This window comes from Atractosteus spatula, unplaced genomic scaffold, assembly GCF_055471065.1.
Source record: "Atractosteus spatula isolate fAtrSpa1 unplaced genomic scaffold, fAtrSpa1.hap1 Scaffold_262, whole genome shotgun sequence".
Taxonomy (NCBI): Eukaryota; Metazoa; Chordata; class Actinopteri; order Semionotiformes; family Lepisosteidae; genus Atractosteus; species Atractosteus spatula.
The window spans coordinates 8569-24682 of NW_028296833.1; the positions used below are offsets into that span (position 1 = coordinate 8569).

The 16114-nt window shown below is 42.7% G+C and overlaps 3 non-coding genes across 3 annotated transcripts; 1 reads left to right on the forward strand and 2 right to left on the reverse strand.

The window, feature by feature from the left end:
• Positions 1 to 9731: 9731 nt before the first annotated feature.
• trnal-aag (transfer RNA leucine (anticodon AAG)) lies at positions 9732 to 9813 on the reverse strand. The gene has a single exon. It is a non-coding gene; the product is annotated as a tRNA-Leu (tRNA).
• A 1351-nt stretch (positions 9814 to 11164) lies between these two features.
• LOC148807881 (U4 spliceosomal RNA) lies at positions 11165 to 11306 on the reverse strand. The gene has a single exon (XR_016088607.1). It is a non-coding gene; the product is annotated as a U4 spliceosomal RNA (small nuclear RNA).
• Positions 11307 to 12439: 1133 nt separating this feature from the next.
• On the forward strand, positions 12440 to 12511 carry trnaw-cca (transfer RNA tryptophan (anticodon CCA)). The gene has a single exon. It is a non-coding gene; the product is annotated as a tRNA-Trp (tRNA).
• The last annotated feature ends 3603 nt before the right edge of the window (positions 12512 to 16114 follow it).

Consider the following 16114-nt stretch of genomic DNA (forward strand, 5'->3'; position numbering starts at 1 on the left):
TTTTATGTTATTCACAACACGGATTTCCATTCATGTTTATTAAGATGTGTAATTTGTATGTTGGTTGTATGAGAACAGTTTCTTCAAAAGTCCTGTCAATTAACAGTGGAGAGCTAGCCGACGTATGTCTTCATGAAAACGCTCTTTAAGGCGATTACAAATGTCTTGAACAAATCTGCATCATATTTTTAAAATAGTTTAGCTCAAGATGCAACGGGAGTATAAATGAATTCTCCCGCCCTCCATTCCAAGATAAAACTCCATGTGTGAATCTTATTTTACTTGAAGTTGATGATGTTGGTCATTATTGGAAATTGCCCGGTGAGGGCTAACACAAGTTTTAATGTAGATGACACTGTAGTAGAAGAGGTATTATTAACTCTTGTAGAGTGATGCTGATTTTATTTTTTGCCTTTAATTTTAAAGTGAACTGCATTCTAAATTATAGCATGACATAGCATGACTCTGAGCTTTAGTTTTTCAGGTGCGTAGGCTGCAAAGGAACAAGTAATAGGTTTATTCCATGCTGAAAAAAAGAAGGTGCGCAGATAAAGCTGTCAGTTCATCTTAGTCCATGAATATCAGCAACGTTATCGCTACAGAGCGCTAAAGGCAGGTCCTGACAATACTTCATGAGATCTTTTTTAATATTTCTGGTACCATACAAAAAGCCAAAAATATACATTGCATGTAACTGATAAAATCTCTCTTCGAGGGACGTTATAACTACAAGCAAAATAAATGGAAACTTTATCAGCTTTAAATGTTTCTTTTGGATCCAGAATATATTGTATATTAATAAAGAGCCATTCTTATATTCTTTTGACCTGTTTATTAACTACACAAATCACAACCTTATGCCATATATTCATACTCCCTCGTTGTGTTGTCTCGCAATGTCTACTCACTATAATACATCTCCTCTTTTGTTATTTTAGTCCAGAACCTTACCATACGATTGTAAGAATTATATATCAACACACAAGAAAATTATCTATTACAACAAAATTTATGTAAAACCTTCCATTTCTATTCAACACATTCAACTCTCTTTTTTTAACAACAACTCAAATATGTAACAACTCAAATTTTAGTTAAATTTCTACTTAAGTCGCTTCTAAATATCACCTCATTGCTAGCAGACTAAGTAACTTCTACATAGAAAACACAAACAGAATAGGGCAATTTAACATTTGGAGAGCTATGTACTTTGCATTGCCTGTCCTTTCCTAGTTAGTTTTCTAAAGGGTTCTGATATATCTGTATAATTGGGAATGAATTTTATAAAAAATCTACAAGTGCCTAAGAACAAGCGCAAAAGTGCAACATTCTCAGGTCTCGGTGCACTGCAAACAGCTGTCACCTTTTTCGGTCTGATATTATTCCTTCTGCAGTGACCAAAGGTCCCAGTATCTCGATCTCTTTTAGGCCAAAGATACACTTATCTTTATTTAAAGTTAAGCCTCTGTCTTGGAATCTTTGGAATACTTGCCTGAGCCTCTGTTCTAGTTGTTCTTCATTTTCCGCATGTACTACAACAACATCCATATACTGTACCATACAACATCTGGCATTGCACACAACATTGAGTCCATAGCCTTCTGATAGGCGTCTGGTGCAATAGACAAGCCAAAAGGAACTTTTCTGAAACGGTAACAACCCCTGTGTGTGATGAAGGTAGTCAGGTGTCTTGATTCTGGGGCCAACTCAACTTGCCAGAACCCTTTTCAAGCTTTTTTGGTACTGGATGTCTCTCTCTGATAACTGCTTCATTCACTTCTCGCAGATCCACAAACAGTCTCACTTCCTTGGTGTCTTTTTTAGGTATTATCAGAATATTTGAGATCCATTCTGCACCTTCATTCACGTCTTCAATAATTCCATCATCCAACATTTTATCTAACTCTTGATTAACAGCTTCTATCATCGGATATGTAGTGTGCTCTCACGAGGCACCAGTTCTGTAGGGGTTTGGGCATTTACGGGTGTAGTGTTTCATAGCCGTTCAGGGACGCCAAATATGTAATCATAGTGGCTCTCTGAAGGCACCAGTTCTGTAGGGTTTGGGCATTTACTGAGACAATTATCAATTGTAGCAGTAAATCACAAAGTTGATTCTTTTGATGGCTTTAGAATCCAACCACGCGACATAACTCAAACAACGCGCACACACAGGTACTAATACACGAGGATAAATTTATTAATACATAGAATATGCATATAAACCTAACAGATCTTATCGAGAGGGTTATCAGAATACAAAAGATATATATTCAATCAGTTACGAAGTGTTACACATCAAGAGGACATACGTTCAGTATATCATTCATTAAGACCGTTTCGTAAATGAACTTGGTTATAACTTCTACATTAGATACTCAAAACAAGTACATAACTCTTAGGAATTAAATTGATATCAACTGGTTGGGATAACAATTGAATTCTCGAGCTGTAATGCATTGAAGTTGAATACTCATCCAATTTCTGGGGATTCAGATCTCCTGCAGGCACAAACAATCAGCTGCAGGCTTGTTGCTGTCCAATCCGCGCTCTCTGGCTCCGTGCCAGGCTGTGCTGTGCGGCTTGCGACGGTGCGCTGCTGATGCTCACTGACCGGCTAGTTAGTGTTGGCTTTAACTAGCAAAGTTTGTGCACAGGAGAAAAGATGACTGTGGGTCCCAGCAAGTCAGGAAGAGGACTGGTTCGTTCCTGATGAAGAGCTAGTTCTGAATGGTGATTCAGCTGTCCACAGTTCTGACCTGTTCACGAGGCCTGCTGCTGGTTACTCTCTGGCAACCTCCACTCTAGACTCTTAGAACAAAGGAAAGTTCTGGCACTCGGACACACTGGCCGTTCCGTGGTTGTCCGGGCTGAGTCTCGGGATGGTCAGGAGGCGCGCTGCGAGAATGTCCTGCCCTTGGGAGCCTTCTGCTCCTGGGCCGTCCTGCCCTGGAATTCTCCTTTGAATTCCCTTTAGAACAGTCCACAGAATCCTCTCCAGAATCTTACTGAATCTCCCGAATCTGAATCTTGTTGAATCTCAATCTTGTTGAATCTGAATCTCCAGGCCTGTGTTGCCTGTTTTTACCTGGAGGAACTTCAGCTCGTTGATTGGCTGAAAGTTCCATGGGCATCAGAGTCCCACGTGGGTTACTCAGCCCTACCAGTCCCTGATTGGTTGATCAAGGTGAGATATGAGTCACTTAGTCCTGACACTTAGTAATGCAGTCCAGATGTCCATCCGGCACTCCCTAGACTGATAGGCGCCAGTGGATGACCATTGATCATGATAGCCAGACTTAGCTAAGTGCATCCCCCTTTGGGAGCTTGCTTCTTATCAAAAGAAAAACATTTTAAATCAACTTGCATGAATTCTTTCTCTGTGGTTGCACCACAGAGATGGAGGGTGAGATGGGGCCTCCTTTAGGAGCATACCAATGCTTAACTCTGTCTTATTACAAGCATTGCCGCTACACGGGGACAATTATTAATTGTAGCCATAAATCACAAAATGCTTCTTTTAATGGCTTTAGAATCCAACCTTGCGATATAACTCAAACAACGCACACACACAGGTACTAATACACAAGGATACATTTATTAATACATAGAATCTGCATATAAACCTAACAGATCTTATCGAGAGGGTTATCAGAATACAAAAGATATATATTCAATCAGTCACGATGAGTTACATATATCAAGAGGACATACGTTCAGTATATCATTCATTTAGACCGTTTCGTAAATGAACTTCGTCATAACTTCTACATTAGATACTTGAAACAAGTACATAACTCTTAGGAATTAAATTGATATCAACTGGTTGGGATAACAGTTGAATTCTCGAGCAGTAATGCAGTGAAGTTGAATACTCATCCAATCTCTGGGGATTCAGATCTCCTGTGGGCACAAAGAAACAGTTGCAGGCTTGTTGCTGTCCAATAAGCACTCTCTGGCTAGGTGCTAAGCTGTGCTGTTGCGGCTTGCGACGGTGTGCTGCTGATGCTCTCTTTTGGCTGAAACTAGCAAGAGTTTGTGCACAGGAGAAAAGATGAATGTGGGTCCCAGCAAGTCAGGAAGAAGATCAGTTCGTTCCTGATGAAGCGCTAGTTCTGAATAGTGATTCAGCTGTCCACAGTTCTGACCTGTTCACGAGGCTTACTGCTGATGCTAACTTCGGGTGGATCCTCTGGTTACTCTCTGGCAACCTCCACTCAAGACTCTTAGAACAAAGGAAAGTTCTGGCACTCGGACACACTGGCCGTTCCGTGGTTGTCCGGGCTGAGTCTCAGGATGGTCAGGAGGCGCGCTGCGAGAATGTCCTTCCCTTGGGAGCCTTCTGCTCCTGGGCCGTCCTGCCCTGGAATTCTCCTTTGAATTGTCCGAAAAAGTTCACAGAATTCTCGCAGGCCCTCTGTGTTGCCTGTTGTTACCTGGAGGAACTTCAGCTCGTTCATTGGCTGAAAGTTCCATGGGCATCAGAGTCCTACGTGGGTTACTCGGCCCTACCAGTCCCTGATTGGTTGATCAAGGTGAGATGTGAGTCACTTACTCCTGACACTTAGGAATGCAGTCCTGATGTCCTTCTGGCACTCCCTAGACAGATAGGCGCCAATGGATGACCATTGATCATGATAGCCAGGCTTAGCTAAGTGCATCCCCATTTGGGAGCTGTCCCTTATCAAAAGAAAACATCTTTAAATCAGCCTGCATGAATAGCTTCTCTGTGGCTGCACCACAGATTTGAAGAGAGAGATGGGGCCTCATTTGGGAAAGCACAGCAACACTTAATTCTGTCTTATTAACAAGCATTGCCGCTACACGGGTTTGCTTGAACCTTTGATAAAAAAAGTGATCTGATCTGAAACTACCCAGCTTACAATCTCTGAGGTAGTTGTTACTAAATACATGTGCTGTGTGCCTTTACTTTTGTAAAAAACTGGTATCGGGAAAAGTTTCTTAATATTTCTTTTGATTAGCATGCAAGAAAATGTGATCATTACCTATGGAATTTCCCGCCAGCGTGGAGCTTGAATTCACAACCTTGAGATTCAGTGTTCAAGAGTCACAGAAGAGGTCGGCCTGGTCTTCAGTTTGCCAACGATAAGCTCCGGCAGTGCTCCTCTGTAAAGCAGATTGTTCGGATCGGTTATGTGGGACGGCACTTCGATACTAAGATCGTTTGCAGCACACGCATGGTTTCCCCCCTTCACGCAAAAAACATAGACGAAGGAAGCTCTCTTGTCTTGGGCTGCTGAATTCCGGATTTAAAGCGCTCTGGGTGCCAGCTAAGTCTCTAACAAGCACACTATAAAGACAGGAATTACACTTTGCTCACGTCACGCATGGAATGGCGAGGCTACTTGTTCCAATATTATCTAGTCTCACCTCATATGGTGCCGATTCCTGGTTTTCATTTAAGAAAGAGCACTGCAAACACCGTAAACAGTGCAAAACGTGTGATGAAAGAAGTCTTTTCCCCCCTTTGTCTAACGCAGAACACAGCGGAGTCATGCCGAGGGTTGTGAGATCAAGATTTCAGCGGAGCACTGTCGTCTACGTCTTTAGCTACATGAGTTGGACATCCTCTTGTACACGGAAAGCAGATTGAGATCCTCTCACATGAAAAGTGCCAGATAAAAGCCATTTCTCATCCTTTCTCTTAGTGGTGGAGCTATCGCATGTAAATGATGGAACTTGCAAGGCGAGCAGGCTCAGTGCACACCGAACGCAGATGTCTCAGAGCAGTTGAGACGTCTCCAAGTGGCTGTCAAAGGACAGCACTTTGCCGGCGCCGTGGCTTAGTTGGCTAAAGCGCCTGTCTAGTAAACAGGAGATCCTGGGTCCGATTCCCAGCGGTGCCTTTCTTCCTGTCTTACTGTACAGAATTTATCCTTACGGGCAAATCCCATGCCTTTTAATTCAGGTGAATGCAAGTGTTCGTTTCCTTTCTGGAACAACTTGTTTTGAAAGAAATCTATACAGCTTGCGAAAGATGAAAAACAAATCTTGCTCATCAGTGAAGAAGAGGTACTCCCAGCAGGCCAGCTAATACCAGCAAAGTTTTTTTTTTCACCCTAACCCAGAGAATGGAGAAAAGCGAGGCGCCTGTGGCTCTGCAGTGTAATCAGTTCGCGAGTTCCGCGGTTAGCTGAAAGAGTGGTAAATGGAGCTCGCCCCAGCCCGTCCTTATTCTTTTAAAGAGGATAAAAAATTAACTTTGCCGCCATTACTACCAGCTTTAAAAGACTGCCATGGGCACGGAAAAAAACACACTACAGATGACTTTTCTGGAACCGAAGCAGAGATTCCTTTACGAACCAACTGATAAAGCTCAGCCAGTGAATACTGTTAACAGAATGTGAAAGCACGATCAACTTTGTAACTGCAACCACAGGAAAAACAGCAAGAAGCAGGCTCCATTCCCCATTTAAATCTGTCGTGCGAGGCATGCTTTTTGAACGCATGAAGTAAATCCCACGATCGCTTTTGAACTTGGACAAAGTACTTCCAAAGGAGCGCTATGCGCAAAGATTTAACAAGCTCAACCCCCGCCAACGATTCGGTGTGAAGAAGCAGAACATTCAAGTTTCACAGACAGAAGCAGCACGCCAGCATTAAAACGGAGGGCACACTACGATTTGCATTGACACAAAAGTGATCTGGGCAGATGTTGTTCCCTGCATAACGCAAAAAGTGGCAAAGCGCTTTTGGGTTGAGAGGACGCAAGAAGGTTTTTGTTTTGTGCCTTGATGTCAAGCTGAGAAAGTATCTTTAAACACTTTGCTTAGTTTCTCGAGAGACAACCAAAAAGCAGCTCCCTCCCTTTCGTCTGAAGTCAGCTGAAAGGGGGTCTCGACAGAAGCACCTAGCAGCGGTGGGATTCGAACCCACACCCCCGAAAACACTGGAGCCTTAATACAGCGCCTTAGACCGCTCGGCCACACTAACCACTGTGCACTGTCTCTTTGTCTCATTACTTGCCCGGAGGAATCCAGGTGGGTTTTGCTCTTGTTGCCCGACTTAGTGGCGTTATGACCGTGGAACCGACTGCACCTGCTTTTTCTGAGATGCTTCCCCTCTCATGGCGAGATCTCGACTTCTTTAACACCTCTGGATAAAGATCTTCTGTGGAGCAGGTTTCAGACCTCTGCGTACAGCACCCTTGATGTCATTTGATTTTTACAGCAGCCGCATCCGGAAAGTTGAGTCTTTTACGTTTTATTTGAACAACAAAACTACATACAATACAAACAAGAGCACATATAACGTATCAAGAAAATCGTCAGGGGCACATGCTATAATACAATTACACTTTATGAATAACGATTACACAAGGTAAATAAAGATAAGGTCCGCACAGCTTGTTCTTACATTTCGAAAGAGTCCGTAAATACCCCTTTACGTCTATTTTGAACTATTCAAACGTAGGACTCTTCCCAGACCATTTCACTTTATACCACATTCCTAAACAAGGATGCATCTCCTGTTTTAGAACTATTTTGGGCGGTATGGCTTATACAACACACCCACAGTATTCTAATGGTGGACGGCAGATCTGTGCTATAGTTCAGTCGAATACGAAGGATCCAGCAATCGTACTGGATTTGACTGGGATTCTGAAATGTCGCTTGCAAAAGTATTCGGGTTTGCTTGGACCTTTGATAAAAAAAAGTGATCTGATCTGAAACTTTGTTTTGTGCCAGCTTACAATCTCTGAGGTAGTTGTCACTAAACTCGGACGTGATGTGGCACACATGTGCCGTGTGCCTTTACTTTTGTAAAAAGCTGGTATCGGGAAAAGTTTTCTTAATATTTCTTTTGATTAGCATGCAAGAAAATGTGATCATTACCTATGGAATTTCCCGCCAGCGTGGAGCTTGAATTCACAACCTTGAGATTCAGTGTTCAAGAGTCACAGAAGAGGTCGGCCTGGTCTTCAGTTTGCCAACGATAAGCTCCGGCAGTGCTCCTCTGTAAAGCAGATTGTTCGGATCGGTTATGTGGGACGGCACTTCGATACTAAGATCGTTTGCAGCACACGCATGGTTTCCCCCCTTCACTCAAAAAACATAGACGAAGGAAGCTCTCTTGTCTTGGGCTGCTGAATTCCGGATTTAAAGCACTCTGGGTGCCAGCTAAGTCTCTAACAAGCACACTATAAAGACAGGAATTACACTTTGCTCACGTCACGCATGGAATGGCGAGGCTACTTGTTCCAATATTATCTAGTCTCACCTCATATGGTGGCGATTCCTGGTTTTCATTTAAGAAAGAGCACTGCAAACACCGTAAACAGTGCAAAACGTGTGATGAAAGAAGTCTTTTCTCCCCTTTGTCTAAAGCAGAACACAGCGGAGTCATGCCGAGGGTTCTGAGATCAAGATTTCAGCGAAGCACTGTCGTCTACGTCTTTAGCTACATGAGTTGGACATCCTCTTGTACACGGAAAGCAGATTGAGATCCTCTCACATGAAAAGTGCCAGATAAAAGCCATTTCTCATCCTTTATCTTAGTGCTGGAGCTATCGCATGTAAATGAGGCAACTTGCAAGGCGAGCAGGCTCGGTGCACACCGAACGCAGATGTCTCAGAGCAGTTGAGATGTGTCCAAGTGGCTGTCAAAGGACAGCACTTTGCCGGCGCCGTGGCTTAGTTGGCTAAAGTGCCTGTCTAGTAAACAAGAGATCCTGGGTCCGATTCCCAGCGGTGCCTTTCTTCCTGTCTTACTGTACAGAATTTATCCTTATGGGCAAATCCCATGCCTTTTAATTCAGGTGAATGCAAGTGTTCGTTTCCTTTCTGGAACAACTTGTTTTGAAAGAAATCTATACAACTTGCGAAAGATGAAACACAAATCTTGCTGATCAGTGAAGAAGAGGTACTCCCAGCAGGCCAGCTAATACCAGCAAATTTTTTTTTTTCACCCTAACCCAGAGAATGGAGAAAAGCGAGGCGCCTGGGGCTCTGCAGTGTAATCAGTTCGCGAGTTCGGTGGTTAGCTGAAAGAGTGGTAGATGGAGCTCGCCCCAGCCCGTCCTTATTCTTTTAAAGAGGATAAAAAATTAACTTTGCCGCCATTACTACCAGCTTTAAAAGACTGCCATGGGCACGGAAAAAAACACACTACAGATGACTTTTCTGGAACCGAAGCAGAGATTCCTTTACGAACCAACTGATAAAGCTCAGCCAGTGAATACTGTTAACAGAATGTGAAAGCACGATCAACTTTGTAACTGCAACCACAGGAAAAACAGCAAGAAGCAGGCTCCATTCCCCATTTAAATCTGTCGTGCGAGGCATGCTTTTTGAACGCATGAAGTAAATCCCACGATCGCTTTTGAACTTGGACAAAGTACTTCCAAAGGAGCGCTATGCGCAAAGATTTAACAAGCTCAACCCCCGCCAACGATTCGGTGTGAAGAAGCAGAACATTCATATTTCACAGACAGAAGCAGCACGCCAGCACAGCCAACATTAAAACGGAGGGCACACTACGATTTGCATTGACACAAAAGTGATCTGGGCAGACGTCGTTCCCTGCATAACGCAAAAAGTGGCAAAGCGCTTTTGGGTTGAGAGGACGCAAGAAGGTTTTTGTTTTGTGCCTTGATGTCAAGCTGAGAAAGTATCTTTAAACACTTTGCTTAGTTTCTCGAGAGACTGCCAAAAAGCAGTTCCCTCCCTTTCGTCTGAAGTCAGCTGAAAGGGGGTCGCGACAGAAGCACCTAGCAGCGGTGGGATTCGAACCCACGCCCCCGAAGAGACTGGAGCCTTAATCCAGTGCCTTAGACCGCTCGGCCACGCTACCCGCTGTGCGCTGTCTCTTTGTCTCATTACTTGCTCGGAGGAGGTCGGGTGGGTTTTGCTCTTGTCACCCGACTTAGTGGCGTTATGACCGTGGAACCGACTGCACCTGCTTTTTCTGAGATGCTTCCCCTCTCATGGTGAGATCTCGACTTCTTTAACACCTCTGGATAAAGATCTTCTGTGGAGCAGGTTTCAGACCTCTGCGTACAGCACCCTTGATGTCATTTTATTTTTACAGCAGCCGCATCCGGAAAGTTGTGTCTTTTACGTTTTATTTGAACAACAAAACTACATACAATACAAACAAGAGCACATATAACGTATGAAGAAAATCATCAGGGGCACATGCTATAATACAATTACACTTTATGAAAAACGATTACACAAGGTAAATAAAGATAAGGTCCGCACAGCTTGTTCTTACATTTCGAAAGAGTCCGTAAATACCCCTTTACGTCTATTTTGAACTGTTCAAACGTAGGACTCTTCCCAGACCATTTCACTTTATACCACATTCCTAAACGAGGATGCATCTCCTGTTTTAGAACTATTTTGGCCATGTGGCTTATACAACACACCCACAGTATTCTAATGGTGGACTGCAGATCTGTGCTATACTTCAGTCGAATTCGAAGGATCCAGCAATCATACTGGATTTGACTGGGATTCTGAAATGTCTCTTGCAAAAGTATTTGGGTTTGCTTGAACCTTTAATAAAATAGTGATCTGAAACTACCCAGCTTACAATCTCTGAGGTTCTTGTGGCAAAGCACAGTCATACCTGACCTGTCTGGAATGACTACTGAGAGTCTTTATCCAGAAGCGACGGCACCACTCCCAGTAGAATGAGAGAGAAATACAGCATGACATGGGGAGTCATGGGGCTCCCACAGTTTATTTTTCCTCATGTTACTGATTTTTTCACTAACATTTTGACCTTTTCACAATCAGACCTTTTTTCACATTTAATAAAATCTTTTAACCAGCAAACCAGTTTTATCGGTTTGTGAGGTTTGTGAATGCGTGCAGTAAGTCCTTATTGAACTAGGACAAAATATTCCTGATGGAGTGCTGTGCGCAAACATTGAATAAACTCGACCTTTGCAGATGATTCGGCATGAAGAAGCAGAAGATTAATTTTTCACAGACAAGCAGCACACCAGTACAACCAATATTAAAATTGAATTGACAGCTCACAAACATTTGCACTGACTCAAAGGTGATCTCAACGGACGTTGTTCCCTGCATAACGCTGAAAGAGCTAAAGAACATTTCTGTTGAGAAGACAAAAACACGCTTCTTTGTGCTATGATGATACAATGACAAAATTTGTCTTTAAACACCTTGCTCAGCCTCTCACGAGACTGTCAAAAATTGCTCCCACTGATTGTATTTCAAATCAGAGGAAGCGGGGTATTGGGAAATGTTTTCAACTAGCAATAACTGCGCCTCTGCTAAACCTCATAGGCGACGATACTGCCACTGCGCAAAGCTGACGGTTGCCAGGCAACCATGGGGCTCCTATGGAAATTGCGATTAATCATCTCATGATATGCCATTGCTGTAACGCTTCACATTTGTCTTCCCCTTATAGCTTTAGGTTTACATAGGTTTAACTATTTCATAGTTTACATCCTTTGGATACATAGGGCATTCTGAGAAAACCACTGCGCATTTTCAGCAGTAGATGACAGAGCCTTGATGATGATGACAGAGCAAAGATATAAGATAACAGAGCAATGTTCTCGGATTTTGCACAAACAAATCCTAACTTCCTGAAAGTATTACAGCACATCTGCGTCTGACTTTCCGTAGCTTCAGGATGACTGACACGACTGGACAAACACAATCTGTGGCATTTAGCACGAATAGCATGAATAGTCTAGCAGGCATTGTGTTGTCTCACTGCAATACAATACCACTGCGGTTCGTGACTCTCTAGGAAACAGTCCACCTGGCCCTGAAACCCATTCGAACGTCTAGCGACAGTATTGAACAATATCATGATTCCTTCGCAATATGTGGAATCATCACAAATGCTGGAGAAAGCTTCCGATATCAGTGGCATTATCGTATGATGTTCTGAGGGGCTCTGTGGTGTGCGCGTTGATGGTGTAGTGTCGGGCATAGCTGTCTTCCAAGCAGTTGACCCGGGGTCAGTTCAAGCCCAATGCATCAACAGCCTTTTCAAATGCTGTTAAAACTGTTAGGAAGCTAGTCACCTATACATTTTTGAAAGCACAGCCAGTCTGAATTTGGGAGAATCATACAGGTGATTCTGAGTGATGTCTGCATCCACGCAATTTGATAAATGCTAAATGGAGAGGGGATTCTGTGTTAATTGTGCTCCTCCTGGGAGAGGTCAAGATGAGAAGTTCACGAGGCTGGTGGTAAATATCCTGTCCAGGAATATCGGGGCTGTAGGGGGTCAGATCTATAGATGTAGTAAACACATTAGTGGAGACGGTGTGTCTGCTCCCTGTGTGAGAGCCGAGCAGGAAGAATAATCTGTGGTCTGGGAAGAAGAGACCCTCGTTGCGGTGTTCCTCACAGGAGAGAATGAACAAAAAAATTTTCAGGGACGCTGATTTTTCTCTTTGGGGGAATTAAAAGCACGTGTAGCGAGTGATCTCGTGGCGCAACGGTAGCGCGTCTGATTCCAGATCAGAAGGTTGCGTGTTCAAATCACGTCGAGGTCAGCTGATGGGTTTGCAGGTGTTGCTGGTGCCAAACCCGGAAATTACACCATGCTGTTCAGTATTATTTGTACACCACATAGGTAATCTGAACGAAATAACAGAACAGTACAGACCACGCAGTCAGGAGCTTATGCAGCGTTTCATCTTGAACACGACAAGAGAAAAGGCACACTGCACGTCCGCGAAACATCACGTCTGACTTTAGAGAAAGTGACATCAGAGAATGGAAGTTTCAGACCGCTTTTTTGTTACAGGTTCAAGCAAACCTGAAAGTTAGGGAGTGTTTGGTCACTTTTGTATGAAAAAGTGTCTGAAGCCTGTAATTATAATTTGCCCTTTTTTAATTGTGGTTGAAATCCACTCCCATGTACCAAGACCTTACAGTATATTCATGTTTACTTAAATAACTAACTATTGGACTATTGGACATTAGTTGGTGTTTTTTTTGTAACGATTTGCTATTTCATGCAGGAAAGAAAGGAACCCAGACCCAACGTTTGCTTTCAGGTGCGGTTCATTTACATAACGGACATCTATTTCTGAGGAGCCTGATTTAAATCACACAACCCCGGTAGAAGTCAAATCGACAATCTTATAAACCGAAATCAGACGCGTTATCCATTAAACCACTAGCCCGCCACGTAACTGAATTGCACCATGGTGAGTTCAGCGCCGCTACTAGTAATACCCCACCCCCATCTTAAATTTCTACGTGAGAAACGTGTTTTCTACATTTTTATCAGTTTTTAAAAATCATCACTTTTAAGCAGACAAAGCCTTTATGTGGATTGATTTAGAATTCCAAGAAAAAAGGAATTTTGTTCCACAACGGCGTGAAATGATCACGTCTTTCACTCTACTTCTCTCTAGTAGTAAAGCAGATCTTGCTAGGTGAGCATTTGCTCCGGTAAGTTAGGTCACTTTTCATGTTAACTCACTTCTTCTAAACACAACATTTCCTGGTGCATGTTTTCTCCATGAAAAAAGACATTTTCCCTTACATGATTTCTCGTTTTGTTTCATCAAAGAGTACAGAAAGAAGAAAGAAAGAAAGGAAAAGTGTCGTAAATGAACTTTGTCGCCCTTGGGAGATGTCAAGCGCATTGGACATGAAAAGTGCACAATAAAAGCCATTTCTCTTCGTGTCGGGGCTCCTATTGAATGTAAAGGAGGGAACGTGCTCAGCCAGCCGACTCAGCGCTTACTGAACGCAGGTGTCTCAGAGCGGTGTGTCCAAGTGGCAGTAAAAGAGGAGAATTCTGCCGGCGCCGTGGCTTAGTTGGTTAAAGTACTTGTCTAGTTAACGGGAAATCCTGGCTCCAAATCCTAGCAGTCCATCGCCTGTGTTGCACTGGACACCCTGTAGATCATCAAAAGCATATTGAGCTCCTTGGTAATGAAATTGCCGGATAAAAGCCATTTCACATCCTTTCTCAACATGCTCAGCGAGCAGGCTCACCGCACACCGAACGAAGATGTGACAGAGCGGTGTGTGCAATTGGCTGTAAAAGGATACTGCTTCGCCGTCGTTGTGGCTTAGTTGGTTAAAGCTCCTGTCTAATAAACAGGAAATCCTGGGTTCAAATCCCAACGGTGCTTTTCTTCCTGTCTTCTCGCACCGTTTATTGGTATAGACAACATGCTTCTGCATTATGTTTAAAAGAAGTGTTCATTTCATTTTGGCACAGCTTATTTTTCAAGAAATCCACACATTGCGGAAGATAAAGTGCTCATCTTTCTTATCAATGCAAAAGAATTACTGCCAGCTGGCAAGAAAATGACAACGATTTGTTTTTACTTTAGCCAAAAATCTGTGAATGTAGAAAAAATACGACATGTGTTAGTTTCTATGCCACACTCAGGGTGTCCTTCAGTTAAACACAACGTTGGTAGATCAAACGCACGCAGAGACACACTTCGAATTAATCCGATCTAAACATTACCTTCTCTAAATGTGATTGAGTTTCTTTCCACGTCCTTAGCCATCTTGATGTTTGCAGAGATTTTCAACTTTTGACACGAGTCAAACTACGAGTAAATAGTTGAGTACCTAAGTCAATATCACCGGGAATGTGAAAATAAATGTAAACATCAATATTTCTGCTGTCTCCTGAGAAACACAAGTATAGAGTCAAAACACAATAAATAATGCTAAAAAATTATTCAGTTAACACCCAGATGTGACAAAACACATTTAAGACTTACATCCCCTTTAAATATGCATTTCCTTAATATCAGTTCTCTTCCCTCCCCAGGACACTTGCAAATTCACTATAGCATATTAAAAGCTGTGTGTAAGTCTTACATGTGTTCTGTCACATCTGGGTGTTAAATTAATAGATGTGTTGTGTTATTTAATATGATTTGACTCCACGCTTGTGTTTCTCGGGAGACAGCAGAAATATTGGGGATTTGCGGCTACAGAAAATAATGTGAACTTTACAGGCAAAAGTAAGGTTACGTTAAAGAAACAAAAACTAATTGTCACCCTTTTTAACGTGATTTTTTAAGACATTTGTTCGGAATAGTATATCTTCTCGTGTCTGTGGCTGTTATCCTACAATAACGGTGGTGAAATAGCAGGAATGTGCGGAAAGAATCGGAGATTGAACAGAAGACTCATCCAGTCGATAGTAAGGTTGTGTAGGACCGCACACACTACGATGTCAGTGTTGAGTAGCGTGGTTTAAAAGCTTCTTCACGAACCAGGAAGGAGTAGAAACCTAAAGTCTTCTGATCCGTAATCAGACACGTTATCTATTGTGCCATTGGCGTTTGCATCGCGTTCCCATACAGCACCACATTCAGTTCAGAGCCGCTACTATTCATCTGTTTTGTACGTGTGTCTAGTTACTACGTCTTTCATTATGTCTGGTTTAAAATAATATATCTTTAAAACAGACAAAGAGTTTATGAGTCTCCCTGAAATTCACACACGAAGAATAAAAGATATCGCGTTTAAAAAGAATACAGAGATGCCGGCGATAGAAAACGGAGCGTCTTAAGTGCGCGCTATCACTGAACTAAACTCCCGATCGGTAAGTTTGTCGGCGGCTTTTTAATTGTGTTAGGAAGAGCAAACAGTCCACAGTGTACATTTTAAAGGTCTAAGCAAAACAGTCAGACGTGAGGATTATTCAGAACAGGAGCCTCTACTTCTTTGTATACTGAGCTTTCAGGTGAACGTCAAAATGAAAGACAAATTCGCAATTTTCCCTTTTTGATTAAGGAACAAGAAAACACCATCCTTCGAGCTGGATTCAAACCAGGGACATAAGAAATGCCCGCTGTTTTTGTTTACAGTCTTAAGATCTAGTAACTGAGCTATCGAGAGGTCGAAAAGTAAACGCTTTGTCACACGTGTAGCCCAATGTAGTTTAGTGTTCCTCTTTATTTAAATCCCAGTTCGACATCAAAATACTCACTCCCATAGTCTCGTTCAGAAGAAGAAATGGACCAGGCTTCCACTGTATAAACGTCCAGAGTTCTTAACGTAAAACGTTTGAAGGGACATCAGTGCAGGCGGAAATTGACCCTTTTTCTAGTAGTATCAGGATCATATAAAACCTTTCTTTTGGATTGAGAAGAGGATCATGGAGACAC